This window comes from Pongo abelii, chromosome 5 (genome assembly GCF_028885655.2).
Source record: "Pongo abelii isolate AG06213 chromosome 5, NHGRI_mPonAbe1-v2.0_pri, whole genome shotgun sequence".
Lineage (NCBI taxonomy): Eukaryota > Metazoa > Chordata > Mammalia > Primates > Hominidae > Pongo > Pongo abelii.
Window position 1 is genome coordinate 40,022,110 of NC_071990.2, and position 27,536 is coordinate 40,049,645.

Genomic DNA, 27,536 nt, shown 5'->3' on the forward strand with positions numbered 1-27,536 from the left:
GCTAGAAATGTGAAAGCAATGACACTGCCTCAAAGAGCTAAATACCTTAATATGACTGTGCTCATCTGTTACTAATGCCCAGTGAATGCAAACAAGGACTAACAAAGGCAAAGGGATAAACACATTTAAGCCAGACCTATTTCCAAAGAAATAATTTAAAGATGGCTCAAACAAGCGCTTCAAACACACAAGAATAATGATTTCCCCATGGATACACTGTGTGCTTGCTGGCATTATAACTTTGGCCTTACATGCAGATTCCCATAAAAAGTTAGGAGCAAGATAAAAAGAAACAAGTAGTGTACAATGGAGGGAAGCCATTGGTGTTGCAGCCAAATATCCCAACCCAAAACTGTCCAGCTGAGTCTGCTGTCTGGAGATTCCAGACACATTCTGCTGTCTACAGAAGTGCCATGTATGGACACTGGGACATATGAGAGAGGACTCCTAACTATTGCTTCCCTGTGATATTTTGGAATGAGCCTCTTAGCCTGCCCACAAGGTAGGTTTGCTGATGTTTATTTGTCTCCTTTTTGCAGAGAGAAACACCAAAGCAAATATGCAGCTGGAGAGTTGGGGAATGGCCTGGTCTCTCTGGGTGAGACCAGGGTGATAGGGGAAACATTTGCTTCTGACTCTAGTGCAGTCCACCCTTTTGCCTCTCTGAAGCATTGGAAACCAAGAGAGGAGTAGACTGGCCCTGATTCCCGAAGGCTACTTTTAGGCTTTCTCACCACCCTCACAATAGCCCATATTTTAGCAGGGGTCTGTCAGTGGTTGGAGTTGGGGTTATCTTAGGAAAAATCAGTGCAGCCAGCTCTATTTTGACCTGCCTCAAGCCCCCCACTGGAGACGTCATCATGGATGGCAACCACCCTTGAAACTGCTACCTTTTGCGTAAGGTTTCCAGGCTCTAAGGGTCCATTAAATTGACAAGCTGTTTTCAGTATTTCAAGAAAGCTAAAACAAAACCAACCAACCAACCAACAAGAACCCTACCTCTTCTATATTAAGACTGCACATTTTGAGTAAAGAATAGGTTTCTTTGCTTATGGCTAAAATTATGTCAACTCAGAACATCATAATGCTATTCAGTCCTGTTCATAAGTGTTGATTGGCTATTTATGGCTACTTTGGATTTGTGGGACTTCTTTATGGCATTGGACCTGGCTGCCAGAGCCCCTGCCAAGTTTCTCCTTTTCTCCCAGTGTGTATCCTTCCCAGTTCCTCACTGCTCACTTAGGTTTCCAAGAGACACAACACTTGCTTCATCCTGATGTGGGAGCTGCTGAATTCTGTTCTCTCTCCCAAGCTTGGGTTCCCAGTTTACCCTCTACACACAGATGAGAGACTAGAGAGAACACAAAAATGAGGACTTTCCTGGCCTCCTTACTTGTCTTCTCCAAAGGTCTTATCAGCAAGGAGGGTTGGTGGGGAACACAACAGGGCTTTATCCTCCAAGGGCCTCAGTGTGGGTCCTGAATATACACCAAGTCACCTTGCTGAGGAGCTTAGAGTGAGAAAACAAGCTGTGGGCCAATCAGGAGTTCCAATGCTGAAAGGACTCTCACCCATGATTTGATCAGGCTAACCTATGGATGCATAACGACGGCCAAAGCTGAACTACCAGTCACAGAAAGTATGTAAAGGGGTACTGCTGGTGAGACTGAGACCCACTGCCTCATCCGCAGCAGCTCCACCCACTGGCATGGAGTCAGGAGGTCTGACCACTTGGGAGATGGCGCACTCAGCCCCAGGACCTCACGTGCCACTGTTGTGTGCTACAGGTTTGAGGGAGAATAAAAGCCAAGGATCAGAATGGAGCAAACACAAGAAAGAGAATTGGCTTATCTAAAAGGGATCAAATTCCAAAAGACAAGTAGAAAGGGAAATGTGGATTCTGTATCTCGCTAAAGGGAAAAGAATTTTGGGGTGAGTTCAGAAGCTTTGCAGGCTCTAGGCTCTGGCCTTGACCCATGTGTTAGGTAGAGTTCCCCAGGAGCGGACCTGAGAACTTACGTATGAGTAATTTATTGAGAAACTATGGGCCAGGCATGGTGGCTCACACCTGTAATCCCAGCACTTTGAGAGGCTGAGGCGGGCAGATCACTTGAGGCCAGGAGTTCCAGACCAGCCTGGACAACATGGTGAAACCCCATCCCTACTAAAAATACAAAAATTAGCCAGGTGTGGTGGTATGTGCCTGTAATCCCAGCTACTTGAGAGGCTGAGGCAGGAGAATCTCTTGAACCCAGGAGGTGGAGGTTGCAGTGAGCCAAGATCGAGCGACCACACTCCAGCCTGGGCAACAGAGTAAGACTCCATCTCAAAAAAAGAAAAGAAAAAAGAAATTACTCCTGGGGATACCCATAAGGGAGTGGGAGGCTGGGCACGGAAGTAGGGGAAAAGAAGCAAGGAGCCAACTCAGGTGCAGGTCCAGCGGGGGAAGGATTCAGCCTCATGGTGCACGGGCCCTGCCTCAGAACTTGCAACCCGAGGCCAATGATCCAAACTTCTATGTTCCTTACCCCACAGTTATGGCTTAAGGGCTTTTGAGGGTGAGGAGAGGGCCAGAAGCAGACCTTCCAGCTCTTGTGTGAGATGCCAAAGTGGCTCCAGTAGCCAGAAGACAAGCCTCCAAAGAGGAAGTACAGAAGCAGGCAACTGAAATCACACCTACACAGGTAACAGGTGTGCAGAGGAAGGGTGGGAAGGGCACCCAGGGGACCATCTGGGAGCCTTGACGTTGTCTTAGCCTTATATTGAGGTCAGATCACAGCCATGATCCAGCTACCCTACCTGGATTCTTGTCTTTGGCCTGGCCTTTCTGGCTGCCCAAGCTCTGGGTCTTGGGTTTGGAACTGACCCCTCAGACTCTGACCTGAATATCCCATCCTCCCACCCCCTCAGTTAGGACCTGGAGAGGTCTGTCCTAGAAGTGCCCTTGCTGAGGCAGAAGCAGGACCGACAGGAGCCCAGCTCCTATTCACACTGCCCTGCCCTTTGGAGCCACACCCTTAATCTTACTGTAGAGACCAGCAAGGAATGTCCGGGTCTGTCTACACAGCAGGTATTGCATATGCTGAACATTCAAATCCTGATTATCTGCCAGGTAGGATTATTCACACCACTGTTCCCTCCTACTGTCATGTTTACAGAAGTGTTTCATTTATATGTGTGAGTTTATTTATTTTCTGGGTTTGTCAGATGAAAAGGTAGAAAATAATATATCAGTGATTTATGGATACATGATTTTGTTGAAGGAAGAAATCCATTTCTATTAAAGAGCATACTTCAGTGATATTCATTCCAGGCTTGTTTACACTGATGACAATGATGATGAAAATTATTATTATAACAATGCAGCTAGTGTTTTGTGTACCATGCTCTGTGGCGCATATGAATTATGTTGTCATCATTTCTATCATTTCCATTTTTCAGAGGAGGAAATGGAGGCACAGAGAGGTTAGGTAACTTGATCATAACCACATAGCTACTAAGGCACAGCAAAGAGATTCAAACCCAGGCATGTCACCCTCCTGAGTCTGCCTTCTAGTCACATTACTGTCTGATGTTGGCTGCTGCTACAGATATGTGTATAGCCCAAGAAGTTTCGTGAAACCAAACCAGCAGAATTATTTCTGCCATGGACTCACACTTCAGCAGGAAAGTGGAAAGGTGCCCCAGGGACACTTAAGGATAAGAATAAAGCAGACAGAGCTCTGGCCCTCTAAGTGGCTGTGATCTGACCTCATTATAAGGCCAATGATAGTTGCATGCCCAACCTGAATAGAAACGCAGACCACTGAACAATTGATGAAAACTCCATGAATAGATACATATGATACTAGCTCAGCTTCAACTTGTTTTTTGTTTGTTTGTTTGTTTATGCCCCCAGTTTTCTCCAGCATGTATTTACTTTTTGTTAGCTTCAAAGGGAAATTGAGGAAAAAATGTGGGGAATAAAGAGAATGGGGAAGCCCGCTGGCAGTGACTTTGTTGATTCTCTCACACACACACTGGGGAACACACTTAGATAAGAACGATAAAAATGCTCACATTGACATTCCTACACATCAGATCATGGCACTCAGAACATGGGGCCTTCTGGTTGTAACGAAAGGGCATGGCCTAGAAACGGATGAAGATGCTACTCTGTAGAGAAAGGGAGGAACCCTTTATGAAGTTCAGGTATTATTTTTTAAAGTGATGACCACAGAAAGATAATCAGACTTGTTTGGAGAGGCTTACTTTTAATCTTTCAGAAATGACTGCTTTCTACTAAAAAGGGAGACTTGGGGGAAGTAAAGAAATAGTTTTCTGTGGGTGATTTATAAAGCCAGCTATTTCTGGGGATTAAGACTGTCCACCTTGGTTTGAATTATTTGATTATTTAAAGACTTGAATGAGCATAAGGCAGTTAATTTGTCGGTTTTCTGGTTGACCTCCATGTCATCATGTCCTTTCCAGATGAGCTCTGGCGAGATTTATCTGGGGTGGCCCCTCAGTTGAGCTTGAGCCTGCAACAGTGCTTAGCTCCTCTTCCTCCGGACAGGCCCCTCCTCGGGGTCTTTCACAATGGTTGCCTTTGAGTACAGAGATCTTCAGTCATGCAGGCCTCTGTCTAATGTCTCTGAGGAAAATGCTGGAATCCCTCGGAACAGAGCGGAACTGGAGGGGGAGACGTCATTATCCCAGAGCAGACTGTAAATTGTGCTGTTTAGTCTGTAAAGCAATTAGGTTTGGGGAGTGTAATGCAATCCTTTTGTGGCTGTTGTGGCCCCTGTAGGGCTGTTGTCTCTCCGTGGGCACTGAGTTTTTCAGGCCAGGCGGGTGTCCTGAAGTCCCTAACTCTAATGGATGCTCCAAAAATAGGTCAGCTTTCTCTTCTCAGTTGAGCTGCTGTGTGTACAAAGGGCCTGCACTTGGTTTTCAAGGACCTGACTTCAAATCTCAGGTTTGCTTCTTTCTTGCTGTTTGATCTGAAGCAGACACCAGTCACTATAGCTCTCCTGAGTGAGCCTCAGCTGCCTTAAATAGGCCTCCCTCCTCACCTCTCTTGCACCCAGGTTTAGCAGAATTGTGCAAGGCCTGGCACAGGTGCCACATGCATTCACTTCAGTCCATCTGATCCTTGCACAGTGTGGCCGGCGGCCACTGGGTTGGCCGCAGCCATGCTCAGAAGGGCTGCCAGCATTTCTGTCTGCTGCTTGAGAATCCTGGCTGGCCTGAGACCTTCTCCATGTTCTCCATGTTTGTCTTTCCCCTCCCTTGTCTGTGGAATTCTAGCTGTGTCCTTACCATCCTGTGTAAAGTAGGTCACCCCCGCTATTCTCTATCACAGTAGTCTGGCTGTTTCCTACATACCACTTAACTATAATTTTAATTTCATTTGTTTATTTCTTTTCTATCTTCCCCACTAGACTGTGGGCTTCACGAGAGTGTGACCTTAGTTGCCTTGTCACACTATGCCCTAGCACAGCGCTTGGCACACAGTGACTGCTCGGGGCTTGGGAAATATTTTGTAGGTTGAATGAATGAAAAATGATACACGCCCAATAAGGAAGCCAACAGGTAGATTAGGGCAGATGCCCTCCTCCTTGCTTACGTGAGGGCAGAGTCACGTCCCTGGAAGGTCCAACAGGGTGGCTTCTTCCCTGGTTACTCCTGGTACATTCTCACACCCTATATGCCACAGCCTTGGAATCCCTACCCATGGACTTCTTGTATTTGAACAAGAAGCACTCGCCTATTTTATTTATGCTACTGTTATTTTGGATCTTTTGCTATATGCAGCCAAAACTTACTTAGCTGGTGCACCAGGGAATTTGTGTTCAAAGGCAGTTCCACTGGGCTAGAGGCTGCTTTGGGACAGCAAATAAAATAATAAGGCGCCTGTGTGTGTTTGGTGGTGCGAGGAGCGGGGAGAATTTATCCAGATCCTGGATGTGTTCAGTGCAGGAAGGAGTCTGTTTTCCCCAGTGAAAGAAGCAGCTTTAGGAAGACTCTTGCTTCACTGCACATTAAAGCAATTCTCCTTTGCACTGTGTGGACTCCAGTACACATTTGTTTTAAATTATTCCCTAATTGTTTAAGTGTCTGTAGTGTCTTTGCTCTTAACTTAGGGCCTGGAGAATAAAAGGAGGGACTATCACTGTCCCCACCCCTGCACCCCTGATGGGGACCCTCCTGGAGGCTCCCCTTACTAGGCTTGATGAGATGCTGGTTGACTGGAAAGCCAAGACTGTAGGGCGTGAGAAATGGAATGACCACCGGGCTTCCCATCTAATCCTCCAAATTCCAAGCCCAAACTTGGCGTTGTGTTGGGAAATCTGACTGTTTTGCTTTTGTGGCAATGCTAACATATACCTCATTAGTCAGTTTGTCTTAAAATCCACCCACTCTTCAAAAGGCCAGGGCTTAAAATAGTTTTGTTGTATGTGTGGGAACTATTGCCAGAGCTTTGCTAAATACTGAAAACCCCTTTCAGGTCTTTGCTGAACCCACTTCTGGTGCAAAAAGCTGCAGAGATTTGGCTGATGCTGTCTCTGCTGGGATTATAGGTGAGCTCTCATGGCTGCAGGGAGGGAGGGACACACATCAAATGACTGTTCGGAGTCAACATACAGTCTTAGACTGTCAGAGATGGGAGAGGCCCAGGAAATCACGGAGATCAGCCCTATTGTTTTACACGTGAGATAACAGAGGCCCAGAGAGGGTGCATGACTTGCCTCAGGTCTCACAGATTGAAATGGCAGAGTGGTCACTTAAACACATCCTAGGTTTGCTCCTCTCCTGCTGTACCTCAAGTCAGAGGCATTTAGAGTCCAACTTCCATATTGAGTCGACAGTCCTCGCGTGAGCCTCATGCACAATCTCTTCCTATCCAAATCCAGTGACATCTGCATTTTTGTTGTCTGTAAGAAAAGCGAATCATTTGTTGAGTCCCCACTTTGTGCCTCAGCCCTGTTCTTACACATGTACTCATTTGATCTTTTTTTTTTGAGATGGAGTCTCACTCTGTTGTCCAGGCTGGAGTACAATGGCATGATCTAGGCTCACTGCAAACTCTGCCTCCCAGGTTCAAGTGATTCTCTACCTCAGCCTCCCAAGTAGCTAGGATTACAGGCACCCGCCACCACGCCTGACTAATTTTTTGTATTTTTAGTAGAGATGAGGTTTCACCATGTTGGCCAGGCTTGTCTTGAACTCCTGACCTCAAGTGATCCACCTGCCTCGGCCTCCCAAAGTGCTAGGATTACAGGTGTGAGCCACCACGCCCAGCTGACTTGTTCGATCTTTACACCAATCTTATAAGGTCGGTGTAACTGTTAGATAACTATTATACCTATTAGAGGTTATAATTAATAGATAAATTTTATTATCCCCTCTTGGAGAGGTTAAGTTATACGTGACTTGCCCAACTAACACATCTTAAAAAGGATGGCACTTACATTTCAGTCTAGGTATTAGTGCACTCTGACTCTAGAATCCCTAGTCTTAACCACTGTATTATATAGCCTTGTAGACTTTTCACCTTTCTGTTCCAGGAACTTAGTACTGCTCACCAAACATCAATAGACCATGTCTAGCTAGGTGCAGTGGCTCAAATCTGTAATCTCAGCACTTAGGGAGGCCAAAGTGAATGAATCACGTGAGCTCAGGAGATTAGTCTGGGCAACATGGCAAAACCCTGTCTCTACAAAATTAACCAGAAAGTTGCTTTTTATTGCTAAATAGTGTTATATTATATGGATATACCACGTCTTATTTGTTCCTTCACCAGTTGATGGACACTTAGATTATTTTCAGTTTTTGGCTATTATGAACAGTGCTCTAAGGAACATTCACATACATGTTTTTGAGTGGATATCTCTTTTTATGTCTCTTCGGTTTGTTCCTAGAAGAGGAATTTCTGGGTTAAGTGATAAGTTTGTATTTAAGATTTTAAGAAACATCCAAAATGTTTTTATATTTTCATTAGCAATGCATGAAGGTTCCAGTTTCTCCATATCCTTACCAACACTTATTATTGTCTGTCTTTTTATTGCAGTCATTCTAGTGGGTGTGTAGAGGTATCCTATTGTGGTTTTAATTTGCATTTCCCTGATAATGATGTTGAGGATCTCTTCATATACTTATTAGCCATTTGTGTAACTTTTCTGGTGAAATGTCTATTCAAACCTTTTACCTATTTTCAAATTGAGTTGTTTGTCTTCTTATTGAGTTGTAAGAGTTCTTTATATTTTCTGGATACAAGTCTTTTATCAGATAAATAATTTGAAAACATTTTATCCACATATGGCTTGCCTTTTTATTTTTATTGTCTTTCCATTTTCAGTGTCTCATGAAATGGAAAAATTTTAAATTTTGATGAAGTCTAGTTTATTAATTTTTTCTTTTATGAATTGTGCTTTTAGTGTCATATCCAAGAATTCTTTCCTAAGTCCAAGGTCACAGAGATTTTTCTCCTGTTTTTATCCTAAGAAGTTTTATAGTTGTATTTCTTTCATTTAAGATGATGATCTACCTGAGTTAATTTTTTTTCATGTGGGTTTCCAATAGTCTCAGAACTCTTTGTTGAAAAACTATCATTTTCCAATGGAACTGTCAAAAATCAATTGTACAGAAATGTAAAGTTTTATTTCTAAACTTTAATTCTGTTCCAGTGATCTATAATATAGATCATGTGTAGATTCTATATGCCCATTCTTATATGCGAAACGCCACACTGTCTTGATTATTGTGGCTTTATAGTAAGTTATGAAATCACATAGTATAAATCTTCCAAGTTTGTCCCTTATTTTCAAATTAATTTTCCTTATTCTATATCATTTGCATTTCTATATAAATTTTCAATAAGTTTGCTAATTCTTTCTTTGCTAAAACACAAAAACAACCAAAAAACCCTGGTGAGATTTTTATAGGATGTGCACTGAGTCTATAGATCAATCTGGGGAAAAATGGCATTGTAACAATGTTGAGTGTTTTAATCCATGAACATTTAGAAGTGTATTGTTTAATTTCCAAATAATTGAAGATTTCCCAAATTTCTTTTTGTTGTTGTTTTATAATTTAATTCCTTTATGGTCAGTTTATGATTCAAATCCTTTAAAATTTATTGAGACCTGTTTTATGACCTAGTATGTGGTTTTTCTCCTGAAGAATGATCCAGGTGTGCTAGACTAGAAATAGTATTAGAGACAAAGAAGATGTTTCATAATGATAAAATGGTCATCCAATGGCTACAGAATATGTATAGTTTTCAAGCACATCTGAAACATTCTTCAGGAAATACCATATACTAGGCCACAACACACACACACACACACACACACACACACACACACACACACACCCATCAATCCATATCTGCTATAACAGAATATAGTCATACATCACTTAATGACAAGGATATGTTCTGAGAAATGCATCATTGGGTGATTTTGTCATTATGCCAACACCCTAGAATGTACTTATATAAACCTAGGTGGTGTAGCCTACTATACACCTATGCTATATGGTGCTGCTGCAAACAACCTGAGAAGGCTTCTCAAAAATGCAGTCCTGCTCCTCAGGAGGAGACGGCCTTTATGGGGGCAATTTTCTGATTGCTGCCTATTTGATGTGGTTATGTTTGAGCCAGGGGAGATTTCTTAACTCCAAGAAAGAGGTTTGCAGAAAGCTGGACACCAGAAACCTGTACATTAACGTCGAGTACATTCTTAAAATTAACTAACAGAGGAGCTGTGTGTGTTGGGTGGAGGGAGTGGGTATAGAGGTAGGAAAGAGGGCAAAGAGAAGAAAAGGCATATAAGAACAGTGGTCATCTGTAAGGTACAAATATTCTGCAATTTAATCCTTACTCTCGCACCACGGGATTGATCCTTCTATTAGTCTGAATTTTGCAGAGAAGTGAAATGATGCTCTTACTTACAAGAGCCAGAGCTGGAATTAGAAACCAGGTTTTTCTCATGCCATATTCTGGGGTCATTTCTACCACATGACAATGAGGACCTAAAATATCTTCAAGTTGTTGGGACATGCAGTTCATGTTCTATGGATAAGTATGTACTTTCAGGAAGAAATTGTGGTAGCCATGGGCTTTTTCTCTCTTTAGCTGTATCCTTGGAAGTTACTGTGAGATAATAGAAGTCCAGGAGTCCTGTCCTGAACAATGGAGGTTGTATCCCTTACTAGAAGTGACAGAAGTAGGATAGGCCCCACGATCAGGCTCATGATCAAAATACCTGATGTGTGATGTGTCTGTGCTGGATGGGGTCCAGTTCAGGACAAATTGCTTCTGCCTTCTAGGCATTAACAGCACACCTGATAGCAAAGTTCGACACCTCCCTGAACAGAGTCTAAGAGCCAGCAGATTGATACTGACCATACAAGTGGTAGGATGAAAAAGACTTTGAAATTTTGAGGCATCCTTTTCCTTCCGAGTTTCAGAAGAACTTATTGAGGTAGAGGCTTTCAATTTATTTTGCTTCCTTTGAACTTTACAACAATACTTTAGGGTGGAATAATTTTCATCCCATGTTGTTGTTGAAGAACACTGTATTTTTTAGGATTCTCCTACTAATAGGAGATTCAGAGAAACAACCAACAGGATGTAGTATATGAATACTGAGAGAGAGAGAGACTGATTTTAAAGAATTGGCTTATGTAATTATGGAGGCCTGGTAGTCTAAAATCTGGAGGGTAGACCAGCAGGGGTAGACCAGCAGGCTGGAGACCCAGGGAAGCGTTGCAGTTGGAGTCCTGAGGCAGTCTGCTGGCACAGTTCCCTCTTGGGGGGTGGGGGTCAGTCTTTGTTCTATTAAGAATTTCAGTTGATTGCATGAGGCCTACCTACATTATGGAGGGTAATCAGCTTTACTCAAAGTCCACCAATTTAAATATTAATCTCATCCAAAACCACCTTCACAGAAGTATCCAGAATAATGCTTGATCAAATATCTGGGCACTGTGGCATAGCCAAGTTGACACATGAAGTTAACCATCACAAAAACTAAGCTTGAGAAAGTTTCCTGCCATGCTGAGGTCACACAGCAGTGAGAGGCCGGGCTGGGGATTTAACCAAGGTCTTTGGTTCAAACACTTGCTATATAGTTCACAACAGTAAATCAGAGAAAGGTATATGTTATTTGCGGAGAGTCACATATTGATTAGATGACATATTCATGGGGCCTTCATTTATTCTTCAGAAAGTCTTTACGGAGTGCTATTGTGGTCCATGCAGTACTAGACTAGGAGCTCTACCCCTGGAGAGTGAGGAAGTGACTTTTGTGAAGCCTGCTTCTTACCATGATAGGCTGGGCCTTGGAAGTATATAGTGAGCTTTGGAAGCCAGGCCAACCATAATGTGCTATTTGAGAATCTTTCATCAAGCAGGTACAGTTTTCCAGATGAGTAGTGTCCTACAGAGGGCCTCACTGTATGTTCCGGGAACATTCCTAGAATATGCAGGTGAAGAAGGATGAAACCCCTTTCTTGGGGATCTTTAGAATAGGAGAGACTCCCACATTAGGACCCTGTGAGTGACAGGGCTGGGGGTAGGGAGTGAATTGGATGATCTTTGACCGGGCCCTACTACTTCACGGACTCTTCAGGGCTTGCCAACCTCAAAAACAGCTCCTCAGCACTGAGAGCCACATATTTTATGAATTTCACTTGCTCCTCATCCCAGTAGAAACTAATTAAGAATGCTTGGGGGCCAGGCGCAATGGCTCACACCTGTAATCCCAGTGCTTCGGCCTCTCGAGTTGAGAGACTTGCTTGAGACCAGGAATTTGAGATTAGTTTGGGAAACACAGCAAGACTCCATCGCTACAAAAAAAAAAAAAAAAAAAAAAGATTAGCAAGGCCTAGTGGCATGCACCTGTAGTCCCAACTACTGGGAAGGCTGAGGTGGGAAAATCCCTTGAGCCCAGTAGTTCAAGGCTGTAGTGAGCTATCATCGTGCCACTGCACTCCAGCCTGGGTGACAGAGAGAGACCCTGCCTCCAAAACACTTGGGCAAGGATGGAGAGACTCCCTTCTCCCAGACCTAGAATGCTTGCTCCTCAGCCTCACTTCCCCTGTTTCTGTCCTCGTCATGTCCCCAACCTGCCACCTCTGAGTCTCTGGCCCTATCTTTTTTTGTGTATTTATTTATTTATTTATTTATTTGAGATGGAGTCTCTCTCTGTCACCCAGGCTGGAGTACAGGGGTGTGATCTTGGCTCACTGCAACCTCTGCCTCCTGGGCTTAAGTGATTCTTCTGCCTCAGCCTCCCCAGTAGCTGCGATTATAGGCACGTGCTACCATGCCTGGCTAATTTTTGTATTATTATTATTATTATTTTTTAGTAAAGATGGGGTTTCACCATGTCAGCTAGGCTGGTCTCAAACTCCTGACCTCAAGTGATGTGCCCACCTCAGCCTCCCAAAGTGCTGGGATTACAGGAGTGAGCCATCATGCCCGGCCTGGTTTGTTTTTGAGACAGGGTCTCACTCTGTCACCCTGGCTGGAGTGCAGTGGCCTGACCACGGCTCACTGCAACCTCTGTCTGGCCCTGTCTTTAATTCTCTGACTCCCTCTTTTATCCAGTCTCATCTTTAATTTTATCCTTTCTCTCACTTTGCCTGAAATGAAGTTACCCAGTATCAATTTCACAGACAGGTTCTCACAGATACTGCTCATGCCTGTAATCCCAGCACTTTGGAGGCCGAGGCAGGCAGATCACCAGGTCAAGAGATCAAGATCATCCTGGCCAACATGGTGAAACCCCGTCTCCACTAAAAATACAAATATTAGCTGGGCGTGTTGACATGCGCCTGTAGTCCCAGCTACTCGGGAGGCTGAGGCAGGAGAATCGCTTGAACCCAGGAGGTGGAGGTTGCAGTGAGCCGAGATGGCGCCACTGCACTGCAGCCTGGTGACAGAGCGAGACTCTGTCTTGAAAAACAAAAACAACAAAAAAAGAAAATTTAAAAAAGAATTACATTAAAGTGCAAGGCATCATGCAAAAATTATTATCATATCTGTAAGCCAATGCTCAGTAATTATCCAGTTTTCTATTTAGGTGGATTGATAAAGTATAGTAAGTAAGATTATATTTGGCTATAAAGAATAGAAAACTCAATTATATAACTTAAACATATAGGGGTTTATTTTTCTCACCTAACAACAAGTCAGAGGAAAGTATAGCCACTTACGGATGGTATCTAGGGCCTTGGCTCCTTTTAGCTTCCTGCTCCACCGCCCTTAAGAGAGTAGCTTTTGTTCTCAAGGTAGCAAAATGGATACTGCATCTCCAGGCATCATATAAATGCTCTAGGAGAGAAGAAATGGGGAAGGAGGATTAGGGAATGTCAAGGGGAATGTTACATGAATCTGACCTTCTCTTTTATTATTATTTTTGAGACGGAGTCTCGCTCTGTCGCCCAGGCTGGAGTGCAGTGGTGCAATCTCGGCTCACTGCAAGCTCTGCCTCTTAGGTTCACGCCATTCTCCTGCCTCAGCCTCCGAAGTAGCTGGGACTACAGGCACCTGCCACCACGCCTGGCTAATTTTTTTGTATTTTTTAGTGGAGACGGGGTTTCACTGTGTTAGCCAGGATGGTCTCGATCTCCTGACCTCGTGATCTGCCCGCCTCGGCCTCCCAAAGTGCTGGGAATACAGGTGTGAGCCACCGCGCCCGGCCAAATCTGACCTTCTCTTAAAGAGAGTTTGTGGAAGGCATCCTCTGTCTTCTGTATTACAATCTCACTGGTCAGAACTGGGTCTCATAGCAATTGTGAGCTACCAGGGAGTCTGGGATGGCGAATATTGTAGATTTCTAACTTCTTTAGTTGAGAAAGGCAAGGGAGAATGGGTTTGTCAATGGCTTCTGGAAACCTATTTGCAGGGTCTGCTGAAGAACAGAGCTCATCTTGCCAGTGGAGCCTTGATATGAGAGAGGGAATGAAAGGAGGTAAAAGTGGGGTATGATGCCAGGGAGAGCAATCCCACAGTGACGAAACAGCAGCTCCCTGCTGCAGGGCCCTCGGTGGCTTGGGTCAAAACAGCGTGGCCTCTACCGAGAGGCCCAACCCCAAGACGGCTCCTTCTGGCAATCAGCTCTAACCAGCTGCTGCCAAAGAGGTAAACACATTCCAAGTCCTTGAGTCCCTGCTGCACTGTAACTGTGGTTAAAACACAACCCCACCTCTACCAGTTTGGGCTAATGGAAAGTTCACTATAGTTGTGTTTTAATGATGATTTGCAGTTATCCGTGCCCCCTCCCATTCATGGCGAGATGAATACCTAAACACTTATGTTGTCTAACCATATAAGTATTTTGCATCTCACGTGTATCATTTTAAGTTCATTTCATTCTCCAATCCTTGGGAACCATGAAGGATAACACATTACGTTCTCTTTTTTTTTTTTCCCCCCTCTGGAAGATCATGCATTACATTCTCTTTTTTCCTCTGGAAGGGTGGCCCTTAAACCAAGCCATTTCCCTAAGCCCCTTTGGCTAGGTGGAGAAACAGACAACTACTAACCCAGAACAACCACGGAACACCCAGAAAACTCTATACAGGTCATCACCCAGTGGGGGCACCATTTGCTTGCAGAGGGAGCTGGGGAAAATAGGAAACAGAGATCAAATACTCCCCGTGAGGGTGTTGCCAGTCCCAGAGAGGACAATTGCTCTTGACCAAAGCAATCTCTAGTTCAGTCAAGGAGACAGACCACAATCACATTAAAAAAAAAAGAAAAAAAAAAACTAAAAGCAAATTTTAAAAGTATGAATAAGAGCTATTGTAAACTGCTCAAACTATGCATATAAGCAATGAAGTAAGATGAATTGACTGGCACTGAATTGGAAAAGCTATACAGAGGCACGGAGTGTGGAACATAATTTAATAAAAATAAACTTAAAAAAATATATATACACTCCCAAAAAAGAAATGGAAAAGTTGTTAGGGTGTGGACCAGGGCTCCTAATTAGCTGTTCTGTTTTGCCTGATTTCGCTCCCGTCTTGCCCAGCACCCCTTGGGACACACTGTCCAGTGCAGGGACACTTTGGGGAGGGACAGGGGATTCCTTGGCACCAGGACCTCCACCTCCGAGCCGGCCTCAGACCAGACCTTTTGCCCGTAGCCCAGAGGAGGAGCCGGGGAGAAACCCGCTGCCCAGGTGGCCACTTTTGCCTCCTTGACCCTTCCATGTTTCCAAAACAGAAGGGGCCCTGAGAAGGCTCCCTGCCAAAGTAGGGAACAGCTACCCTCATTGTACGCCTCGCCCTGCCGGCGGCGCCCTCCCCCCGCCTCCGTTCGGTCTGAAAGTGTGAAAATTACAAATCCCAAGAAACTGCAATCAGAACTCTACCTAGGGAAAATTCAGAGTATCCTTGCCATAAATATCCCGCTCCAAGACGCCTGACGTCAGAGCGGGGCGGGCGGACGGGCGCGAGGCCGGGCCTGGAGGGGCGGCAGCCGCGGCTTCCCGGGGATAGCGCGGAGCACGCAGGAGCGAGCGGAGCGTGGGCGGCGGCGTCGGACCTCGGGCTGCGGGAGCGCGGGCGCCCTGGGGTCCTCGGAGTAAGTGCGGCCGGCCCTGGCGCTCCCCGTCTTGGGGCCGGGGCCGCGGGGAGCCCTCTCCGCTGGGCTCCTACATTTCTCTCCCCTCTGCTTTCTTTAGCATGCCCCGCGGGGCTTGGGGAGGCAGCGGCTCTGCAGGCTGGCGGTTTTGTTTCTCCAAAGTGTTTGCAGGAGCCGCCGACCCCGGAGTGGGCTCCCAGGGCCTCTCTGTGTGTGAGTTGTGTGTGTGTGTATGAGTGTGATTGCGTGTGTCTGTAGTGGCACATCTGGACATAGGAAATGTCTTTGGAAAACTTTTTAAAAATGTTTTCTTGCGGCTTTGAAACCTGACTGTTGGTTGTCACAAGTGGACAAACACAGAAGATACCCCCGCAAAACTGACAACTTTTTGGTGGTGGCTTTTCCGGGTTCAGCTTGAACCTTCACTCGGCTGGGCTGAAGTCTTCACAAGCCCCCAGCTCCCACTTGCAGGCCTGGCCTCTGGCCAGCGGGCAGGGCAGCCGTGAAGTTCTTGTTCTCAGTGGCAGTGGGACCCTGGGCGGGGGAAGGGGCATCTCAGGAAAGGGGTCCCCGGACTCTGGGGCTCTCAGCACCTGCGGTCGCAAACCAACCTCATGCCCTGACTTTACCAGGCGTCGGGACTCTGACTTAACCGGGGAATGAGGGACTTGGTCTGGCGGCAGGTAATTTTGTGAAGAGAATGAGAAAGAAGAGGGAGAGGTGGTGGTGATGGCCAGGACGCTGTGGCCCTGTGTCCAGCCGTAGCTTGGGAGTGGGATGGATGGTTCTGCCACATGGCCACGGTGAGGTACGTGCCAGGTTCTCTGGGAGTGCCGCGTGTGGTGCCCCAAACAAGATGCAAGCTCCTAACATAAAGAGACGTGTCTGAGCTGTGGGGTGGAGGAAGGGGGGCGGTGGGGGAGAGGGAGAGAGATTTTTATCAAAATTGAACACAGATTGCTGAGGTCTGGGCTTGATTTAACTCTTCTCTCTCTGCCTCGGCCACTTCTCCACAGTTTTGGAGTGGATTTGGAACGTTTCTCAGAGGGTTAGAGGAAAATCACACCTCTCCGGAAAAGAGTCCCCATAGGTTTTCCTTGATGCCCACGTGGGAATGAAAGCAGCTTCCCATCTTTAAAAAGTTCAAAGTCTTGTGTTTTCCCCCTTCTGAGTTTGGTGTTAGTTTCCTGAGTTTCTTTGCAAAGCCAACTGAAGCGGGGGATGGATTTTCCCTAGGGCCTAGGGCGGAAAGTGTGCTCTACGGTGAGTAGGGGAAAAAAGTAGCAGTGGGGCTGTATGGATCCATCATCCCTGAGTAGCACAGTGCCAGGCACTGCCTGTCAATAGCTGGGTTCCACAAAGGAGTGACCACAGACAGCCTGAATTTTCAGCTTTGAGCTAGCCAGGTCTCTGGTTTTGTATTTTGCAATAGAGCCAACCTACAGTGTCTGGGTGGGAGGAAGATTACTGGACTCTCCCTCTGTGCTAGAAAAATGAGAGAATGAAGGGACAGGGAGGAAATCTGGATGTAAAAACAGACCCACAGGAAGTTAAGATTCAGGAAGGATTTTAGAAATTATATAAATTGACCCCCAGGGACGTTCCATAAAAGATGGAGCAGGCAGCAATGTCAGAAACAGACTCATTTAACTTCAGGAGTACGTTGTCGACTGAAGTGTAATGAAGGGGGAGGAAATCATCCCATAGACAACGTAAACAAGGGTGCATGTAAACAGGAGTCACTGGTCCCCATGAGATGCACATGCCTGCGTGTATTTACACATACGTGACTGTGTGGTGATGGCCATGGCCTTAGGCATGGGAAGATAAATGGTCTATTTCTTCATCTGTGCTGGGAACTGCATCTAACCCCCATTTCTTCCTTTATGCAAACAACTGTGCTATTATTGTCTTGCTCCCTGGTAGTTGCAAACTCTTGCTCCTAACTCCCAGCTGAGTTTTCAGAGCTTTTCCTCCAGCGCCTCGGATGCTGAGGGAATACTCGTGCCCCCATCAGGACAAAAAGAGGAGAGAACATTCTCCTGGGCATTAGAACTTAGAGAGTCAGGGGCTCAAGAAGGTGGAGGCTGTGCAGGCAGGACCAATAGGAAGGCCAGTAAATGATTTTGTTTTTGGTGAGCGTGGAGGAAGTTGAAATACTACTGCTTGCTGTGAGAACATGTTCTCTCCCCAGTCTTCTTTCCCGACTGTCTCCAAAGTTTTTGATGCAAAACAGGTTAAACTCCCCATTACTAAATAGCCTTGGATCCAGGTGTAAAGAATGAAGATAAAGGGTAAGTACAGGCAGTAGAGAAGGCATAGAGATAATGAAAGATGAGGCTTTCTTATTTGATTTTAGTAGAGCCAATGGAAGTAACAAGTTTAAATGATTTCATTCATTTCCATTATTTAAACATAGAAGACTACCCAGGGACAGAAGGGACCCCTCGGAGCAGGATTCCCAGAAATACTCTTATCCCAGCATACAACTCCTCAGGGACAGGTGAGGGGCAAGAACTGGGCTTTCAACTCTTTCTACATGTGGGGTTTCTGGGAGTGCTGCGTGTGGGATCAGTGGAGTGCTGATGCTTCTGGGCTTGTACTAGGAGACATTTCACTATGGCTAGGATGAATTCCCAGGCCATGGATGCCTAGGCTGACATTGAAGCCTTCTCATGGCTCATTCTGTCAGTTCAATCTTCTGGCCAGCTCTTTGGTCATCTTTGAGATTAGATTAATTAGATGGGATGCATTCCAAGACATCCTTGAAGGTCCAGAGGGCAAACACAGCTGGCAGAAAGAACAAGTTGAAGGATATCCTTGGCTTTGATAGCAGATGACCCTCTAGATCTCAACTCTGTGTCAAGGATCCTGTGTCATTCAGCCCTGGACTTCAGAGGCAGCCTGACAACAATGGAAAGAGTGCAGATTTCTGATCAGCTGCCTGGAGAGAGAGAACTGTGACCTAAATATGAATTAGTAACCTGGGCTACATGACTTATTCCTTCTGAGCTTCAGCTTCCTCATCTGTAAAATAAGGATAGTATTTCCCTCCCCAGGTTATTATGAAAACATTTATGCACAAGAACTAAGAACAGAGCTCAGAATGTTGTAAGACCCTTAATAAAGGGAGTGCGGTATTTTTATTTTTCAGGTTTTCAGCCATCACGAGCCAGTATTGCTTGGAAAGAACCTCTCCCCAAATCTAGCTACATATTTTCCATGATTGAAGGCCAGTGGGTGGAGTTTCTAGGGCTCTGCTCACCCTTACTTCCTTCCTCTAGAAAAGATGACCAGTGAAGATTTTCCATGAGCATCCCTGGTCCATTATCCTGAGGGGTGGGAGAAGAAACCAGGGATCCTGGATGTCTGGCCTAGAAATCACTCTTGTGTTTGTGCTCTTTAGGGAGGGAGAAGGATAGAAGAGCAGGTTGTATAAGTATGGTGGGGAGGGGAAAGGTAGGGAGGTGGAGGTAGGGCAGGAGGGTCAAGGACCAATTGAATCTTGAAGGACAAGCCTGAGGTCAGAGAGCGGGTAGGCAGCCAATCCTTGTCAAGGGTGCTCAGGTCAGAGTAATGGGGGAATCTGATGGATTGTAAAGAATGAAAGCTTTAGTCATTGCAAACATCTCCAGTGGGTATGGGGTGGGAGGCTGCCCCCCGAACCCTGATTGATACATTATCCAAGGGAGTGACTACTCCAAAGGAACAAAGGAGCATCTGATGTTAGAGAGCAGCTGCAGGTCCTCTTGGCCCATCTCAAAGCTTGTAAGTTATCCTTCAAGTTGACATTTAAGACTTTGAAGATCACATTTGTTTTTGTTTTGTTCAAGCTCCCTCTTTAACCATGGCCTGGGATGACTTTTAAGCTTTTAAGATGTTCAACCAGTGGCCAACTTCTCTTGAGATGGCCCAGAGCGGGGGTCAGTGAATTCCTCGCTCTTGGCAGCATCTATTTCTCCAACTCTCTCCACATTTTTTGGTTTGTTTTTTTGTTTCATTATGAGGTTCTAAAACTGCACAGTCAAGATGCTGTGGGGGGAGGAAGTAAGTGCCTGTTCTTGGAACCTGTGCAGCGTTATGCTAGCACTGGCCAAGACTTATCAGACTATGGTTATTAATAGGTGTTATGGGTTTCTTTCTGAGTTCACCCTCCAAAAAAAAAAAGAACCTGTAAAAAAATGAACTTTAGGCAGTTTGATGTCTCTTTCAATCCTGGCCAAAGAGGAGCTGAATTATTTGTGGTACGTCCTATGGTTCCAAGGAAGAGCTTTAGAATCAAGCAGACATAGATTTGAGTTCTGGCACCACCAGGTCACAAGCTTGCTAACCTCTCTGAGTCTTCTTTATCTGTTAAATGAGAACAATAACTATTCTCATTCCCCAGGGATGTTCTGAAAATGAAATGGAATGATACATGGGAAGAAGCTAGCAAACTGCTCAGTAAAATGTTAATGCCATTCCCCTCTCCAGTTCTAAGTTCATGAAAGTACATGGGTTTAGACATTTTTCCACAGGTCAAAGTAAATAAGCCACTTATTCAAGGATTAACAACTGTGCTCAGAGGTCAGATAGCCTGGAGATGGAGACCCTTTATACAAAAGTGGCGCACAGAATAGTGCTCCCCATGCCAAGCAAATGGCAGCCCCATGTGACCCTCTATTGGAATAAAGGAAAGGCCACTAGCTCACTCACCCATGAATTTGGGCTATTTAGTGAGCTCTCCATAGAGCTTGTTTAAAAAGCTCAAACACTGTCCTGAGAATCAAGGTCAAAACTGAGGAAAGAAATCATTGAGGCAGTACCTAACATTAAAATCTAATAATGATGTCACAATGACAGCAGTACTTTAAATTTATATAACATTGTACCATTTGAAAGGTACATTGTCTCATTTAAACATCATTGACAATCGTATGAGATTGGTATTAACCACATTTCACAGCCCAAATTCTGAGGACTTAAAAAACTTACCATATTTCACACATTAAGTAAGTGGAATAAACAGAAAACAAACTGTTCCCCAAGCAGTGGGTCTCAACACTGGCTGCACATTTATAATTAGAACCACTTGGGGGAGCTTGTAAAAGTATCAATACTTGGGCCCACCCCAGATCAGTTTAATTAGACTCCCTGGGAATGGAACCTAGGTGTCCATAGTTCTGTAAGCTTCCCAGGTGATCTGAAGTCTAAGCTGAGAATCACTGGTCTAAGAGGAGTGAAAAGCACCAAAGTTAGGACCCACGATACCAGGCATGGGAAAAAGAAACAGCCAAGACTTTGCTAGATTTAAGCCGTATGAGGGTGCAGACTTCGTATAGTTCTCCCTGTATCCCTGGAGCCTAGGAGAGTGCCAGCTACAAGGTAAGTGCTCAATAAACATTGGGTAGATGAACAAATGAACAAGATACCATAGATTAGAAGTTGTCAATTTCAAAAGTGAAACCCAGCTTGTCATCTTGTTTTATAGATAAAGTTTTATTGGAACACAGCCATGTCTGTTCATTTGTGCTTTGCCTATGGCTGCTTTCGTGCTGCAATGGCAGAGTTGAGTAGATGTGACAGAGACTGCATGGCCTACAAAGCTGAAAACATTTACCATCTAGCATTTCACAGAAAAGATTTGCTGGCTCCTGCTCTGGATCCCAGACATGACAGAGCAAGTATAGTAGCTTAGGGAAGGTCATTACTGCATGGTCGTTAAGAATATGGGTTCTAGAATCAGATAAACCTATGTATGATTCCTGGAACACTTACCTATTAAAGAGCCTGCAAATTATTTCACCTTTCTGATTCTCAGTTTTCTCATCTGAAAAGTGGGGATGATAATAAAATACCTCCCTCATAGGATGACTGTGAGGGTTGTCAGCCCCTGGCAGAGAGTAACATTAGCTATAGCTATGGTGGTTGCTGTAGTTACTAGCAATCAGCCACATAGAGAATAAACTAGGCAAAAGTCAAAATCTAAATCCAATATCACAAGGTAGATCAAGGGATGAAGTAGGAAAAAATAGGCAGTAAGTTTGTGTGAAGAAACACTAATGTGAGGTTTCTGAGATAAACGGTGTCCTTTTAAGACAACACAGATCAGGCCCCAGGAGGTGTGAGTGAGCTGCTTTTGTATGACCAATTGCTGTGTCGACCAGCAATCCACATCAGTCCTCAAGGGTTAACTTAAGTTTTATTGCACCAAATCTAGTCTCTAGAACAGTGCACCTGTATACATAGTTCTTTTTACCTGGAAGTCCTTTCCTCAGTCCTGGTCTTCCTGATCTACTCATCCTCCAAGGCCTGCTCAGGTGTCCCTTTTTTTTCTCAAATTCCCTCTGCAAGGCTCATTCCATCCCCCTTTTCCTCCTTATTTTCGTGAACCTGGCACACAACTCTGTCATCACATTGAACACATTGCATTACCGTCGAGGAAGGACCAAGTCTCCTTCATGCTTTCTACATGTTTGCAGCTCATAAAAGTCAAATTGCATTGTAGAATCGACGCCTGTAAGCTAAACCATGTCAATTAGGCCCTTAATCCAAGGCAATCATGTCTGAGTTTGAGGAATGAGTAGGACTTGCCCAGGTGTGATGGGCTTGCAAGAGCTAATCTCCATAACCAGAGGGACAGGAGCTACCCAGTTTATCAACTATGTGGATACTTTGTGTTCTCATCTCCCCACTGTTTGGTGGCTCCTGCCCTCCACAACACTTCTAGGGGGTAGCCAGAGACAGGGAAAGATGGAAGAAACTTAAAACCAACTCTTTGATTTCTTGTCAGCAGATGTGGTGAAAAGTCGGGTTTTGTCTTCTTTAGGCTTTTCATGGATATGTGCCAAGATAATTGGGAGTTGGTTTGGTATGTGCCAGGAGAATTGGGATTTGGCTCTTTCGTTAGCACTGTAATAGAAATATGGCCACAAATAATAGCAAACAAATAATGCACAGTTTTGCTGTTTGACTACAGAATGTGTTGCATAATTTTTATAGACTTTAGTGGCAGACTTGTTTTGGTGGCAGATGCATATTGTGTGTGGAATAAGGTAAAAATGAAGTTCTATTCTGATGGTGAAGGGGAGGGCACAGAAAACTCTTCACCTTGAGTTAAATATTTCTTTTGATCCTCCCCAAATGAACGATTGGGAGCTGCCTCCTAAGAGGGGCAGGAGGAGAGGAAATGAAATACTATTTATCTATATGCTCCACTATGCACATGACACTAGGCAGGTCATTTTTTAAAATATATTCTTCATTTGATTTTTCCATATTATGAAGGTAATTCTTTCTTGCTTAAGCAAGTGAATTAATATCATGCAAAGATACATAAAGACAAGTAGAAATGTATTCACCCCCCTCTACACCCTGGTAATTAATGTTAATAGCCTAGTAATATATCCTGCTGTAACTTCATTTGTCCATACAAATACCTACTGGTGTCTACAGGATGGAGGTGTTTTGCCTGAGTATTTTTCACTGAAAGGGAATCTTATAGTACATGTTACTCTGTAGCATACTTTTCTTTCCCTTGACCATATGTCAAGGTTATCCCTACACTGGATGTAACTCATTTTTATTTTTTCTGACTTCTTTATGCCTAGACTTACACAGCTTTACATATTTGGGATCACATTGTTCCTGGTGAGGTGTTCATTTTGTCATCAGTCAGCTATTAAGTGTGGTTTCATTCTGGATGATCACTGGTTTGGGTCCCTGAGCTGCCAGATCAAGCATCATCCATCACCCAGGCAAGCTTTGCTTTGGCTTTCAGGCTGCGTGATGGATGTACACAGCCTGCTGACCACCCTGGGGTGTGACTGCCTGGTGTGCATGGCCTCCTCCTGTCTCCTGGGTCTGGGGTAGCTATCAAGCATCAGGCCCCTATGACTGCCCTCCCTGCTTATCAGAGTTAGGCTTACCTCCTTGGAGCTCCTTAATTACTGAATATGCAGGAAACATAGTAGGCTGATCAATGAGATTGGAGAACAGTTTTGATGGAGCAAATCAGGTAGCATAGTATAATGGCCAAGCATGTGGGCCCTGCACTTAACTCGCCTGGCTGGGTCCACATCCCTGTGTAGTGGACACTGGACTGTGCTCTCTGACCCTCTTGAGTACTGAGTCCCCAGCTGCAGGGAGTGCTGGACGTGGTTAGCCTTTTTGGAACAGCCCCGGCTAAAGAGACTTGCTGTGTCAGGCACTCCTGCCCATGCTCCTCTCCTGGGTCACCCTGAAACCAATGGTGGTGGGGAGCTGTGACTACCTGGCCCCTCTGCCGCAATGTGGGACAATTCTAACGGGCGTGCCAGCTTCAGGGCTCCCTGTGGGTTTGGCTGAGGCCTTAGCTGAGGCTACATCACAGCTCCATTTCTCCCTCTACCCAGTGCTGCCTCCAACTAGCCCTCCTGCCTGGAGGACTTGAATCGAGGAGCCCTTCCTAACAAGCCTGCTGCCCACTGTACTCCATCCCAGAGTCTGCCTCCCAAGAAGAAACCCTACCTACTTTGCCATTTAATAACTTGCCCAACAAGTTATGAACCTTGTCTGGGCTTCAGTTTTCTTATCTGTCAGATGGAGATAATAACATTTCCTTCCTCATGGGGTTGTTGAGACAATTAAATGGGAAGATGCATGTTAAGTTCCTAGCACAGCACCTGGAAAAATGCTACAAGTTTTAGCAATTTTATATGAAATTGTTTTAGAGGAGTCCATTATTTTCTAGGTAATTGTTGGTAGCTATGTCAGGATATGAAAAAGTACATTTTTCCCCCTGTGCTTTGTGTGGTTTTTAGGTGACCCTCAACTGATTTCTCTACAAATAGAGTTGTGGCAAAACTGGGCAGACTGAGTGAATGTCTTGACTTTTATTGGCAAATTGGCTTTTGTTCCCCAACCCCATGCTAATCTGAGGGGTGTGGATGTATCTGGGTGGAAGCATAATGAGATGGCCTTGTTGCCAACCTGCCTGGAGACAAAGGGCTGGACAAGTTGACTTTTGGGAATTCCTCTCTACCTCACCTGTGCTTCTGCAGTATGAAGGGGGTGGTCCCAAGGGACCCTGCTGGCCCACTGGGAGCCGCCATCCTGCCTGCGTGCTTATTCATGTCATGACTGCATGGCTGTCTGCCAAATCTGATTCCTCCCTATGGGTGTTTGTTTCTTGCTCCTTTGTCCCAAGCACAGGCGGTCTTTGGTGCTGTGCTTTGAACATTCCGCCTTTCAGGTTATGTACACCCGTTGTCCACCCTGAATGCCAAAGCAGAGCTTGCCTGTATGATGAATGCTTGATCTGCCAGACTCTGGGATCCAGACTCACAGCTCATGTCTGACCACATTCCCGGGGGGTCAGTGTCAACACTCCCTTCCTTGTTTCCTCCCAGACACCAGAGCCCCCTGCCTCCAAGTTCTCTTGACCAGGGCAGGGAGGGGAGAAAGTGATTCCAGGTCAGTGGGGAGATACGTCAATATTTTCACAGTGCCAGAGGCAGCTCTGAAGTTATTTTGAAACAGATTCAGAGTTTCTGTGGACTTTGGGCTGCAGAAGGATCAAGCCATTATAACTCTCTATTTCTTTTGTAATCTCTGTCAGTGTATTAATCAGACTGTTCCCCACCAGGAAGCATTGCACTAGCAGCTGCCCAGAGATACAGTTAGGAACTGCTCGGCCCTTCCAAGACACAAAGTCAATAAGTTACCATCCTCGCTGCCCTGAACAGAGGTAATGTTATTGATGTCTGTGGCTGCCTAAATGGAAGCTGAAGCTGACAGCTGATAAACAGACCAGGTTTCTTAACTGTTAGAGGCAGCATAAGGCTGTTTTTCAGAGCACAGGCCCTGGATTCAGATGGCCTGGATTCTGATTCTGGCTCCACTTCTTGCTAGTTGTGTGACCTTGCACAAGTTATTTTATCTCTCTGTGCCGTAGTTTCCTCATCTGCAAAGCAGATTGTTTTGGAGGTAAAGTTAATACATTACTTGGTTAAAAAAAAAGAAGAAAAAAAAGCCCTTGAAATCATGTATGGCACATAGTAAGCACTAAGAAATGTTAGTGAGGATGAAGATGATGATGGTGGTGATGGTGGTGAAGATAGTAGAGAACAGAGACCGCATCTCATTAGCTGTTTCCCCAGCATCCTGCACAGTGTCTGGCACAGAGTTAGGGCTCAACAAACATTTATTAAATAATACATCCCATTGCCTTTTGCTGTCTACTGCCTACCTGGTCCACTCAACTCTCTACCAAAGAAAGAAATGTACTCTCCATTAAAAATTTTTATTTTGTCTTAACTTTTTATTGAAGCCCAACATAAATCAGAAAAAATACACAATTTTTGAGGATGTAGCTCAATATATTTCCATAAACTGAATATCCACCACCCCAGCCCTGCCCAAGAAGCCCCCTCGTGTCCGTCTCTGGTTACTACCCTTCCGTGATCCTGACTTCTAGCATCATAGATTAGTTTTGCCTTTTGCTGCACTTCATATAAATGGAATCATACAGTGGGTGCTTATTTGTGTAGGCTTCATTTGCTCAGCATTTTGTCGTTGTGTAGATCATTCTCATTGTTGTGTAGTAGTCCATTATGTGAATATAACACACTTTTTCCATTTTTCTGTCGATGGGCATTTGGGTGGTGTCAAGTCTGGGACTGTTGTGAGTAGCCTTGCTGTGAACATTTGTGCGCTTTTAGGTGAACACATGAATGCATTTCTCTTGGTATATTCCTGGGAGTAGAACTGCGAGAGCATTCAGCATGCATATGTCCAGCTTTAGGAGGTATGGCCAAAGTTTTATAAAGGAGTTCTGCCATGTTTTGCATACTCTTGACAGATGAAGAAGCTGTTCCAACTCAATAGTGCAGAGGCTTGACAGTGATATATGGGGGTTCCTGAGACGTTCACAGCTCCCAGGTTCTTTCTAGCTGAGAGTTCACATGTTCTAGAAAGTCTGCTGGGGTAGCCAGTCTTCTAAGAAGCAGGCAGTGTGCCAGGCATTTTCACTTACACTGTTTGACCAAATCCTCACAGCAGTCCCATCAGGTGGGGAGTGGGAGTATCACTCCGTTTTCACAGATGACGAGACTGAGGCTCAGATGAGGAAACTTGAGTGACTTGCCTAAGATGTTAGAAGCAGAAACTGGCAGGGTTAGGATATAAAACAGGGATGCCTGAATCTGAAGCTCATGCGTATTGGATCCCATGGTGACTCACTTTAGCCTCAGTGCTAACACTGGAAGGAAACACAGACACAGACTTGGGTGCTGTCTCCCTAGAACCTGTGCAGGCTGTGGGGTGGGGGCTGTGAGGAGAAGTCCTGTAAAGAGGAGCAGACATAAGCAACTCAGTGACCTTGGGAAGCCAAATTGTTTTCCTGCCCAGGGGCTGCTGGAGAGTCATGAATTTCCTGGAAGGCAAAGGCGACCATATAATTTACTTTCTAAACCAGGACTCTCAAGAGTGAAAGGGGCATTAACTGGATGGGACACTGGAGGGAATAGTCACAGACTGAGACTGTCCTGGGCAGCCTGGGACAATGCTAACCCTCTGGAAGTCTGTGGGCATTGCTGTCCTGGTCAGTGGGGCTGTGTGGGTTATTTTTAACTCTCTCAGAGCACTGTCTGGAGTTTGGCCTGATGTGGCATCCTCCCCAGCCTCCTCTGTTTATGGGAAGAGTCTGGCGGAGCCTGGCTTTTTTCTTCCCCTTTCCATACCATTTCCTGTTCAAATGGGGCTCTGACAAGGTGAGCTTCTTTTCTCAGATTTAGTTGCTATTGAGACTCTTCTGTCAACAGATTTGATACTCCTAGAAGGCTAGGACTCTGCCTAAGTCACTGCAGTGTTTGCAGTGTCTGGTGGCAGACACAGAGTTAGCGCTCAGGGGATACTTGTTGACTGTATGTATCAATTATCCATGTGTATATTCATTTACTCAGTCACTAGCTAACTCATTCATTCATAGTCCATAAAC

The 27,536-nt window shown here is 45.1% G+C and overlaps 1 protein-coding gene across 2 annotated transcripts in view; it reads left to right on the top strand.

Annotated features, from left to right (window-relative positions):
- Positions 1-15,429: 15,429 nt before the first annotated feature.
- Positions 15,430-27,536, top strand: part of DAAM2 (dishevelled associated activator of morphogenesis 2) — a 114,250-nt gene continuing 102,143 nt past the window's right edge. Inside the window, exon 1 of one of the 2 annotated variants that reach the window (XM_054558772.2) lies at positions 15,430-15,580. The gene's annotated coding sequence lies outside the window, so the exon portion shown is untranslated. The remainder of the gene's footprint in view (positions 15,581-27,536) is intronic. The other variant, XM_002816853.6, reaches the window with a different exon arrangement.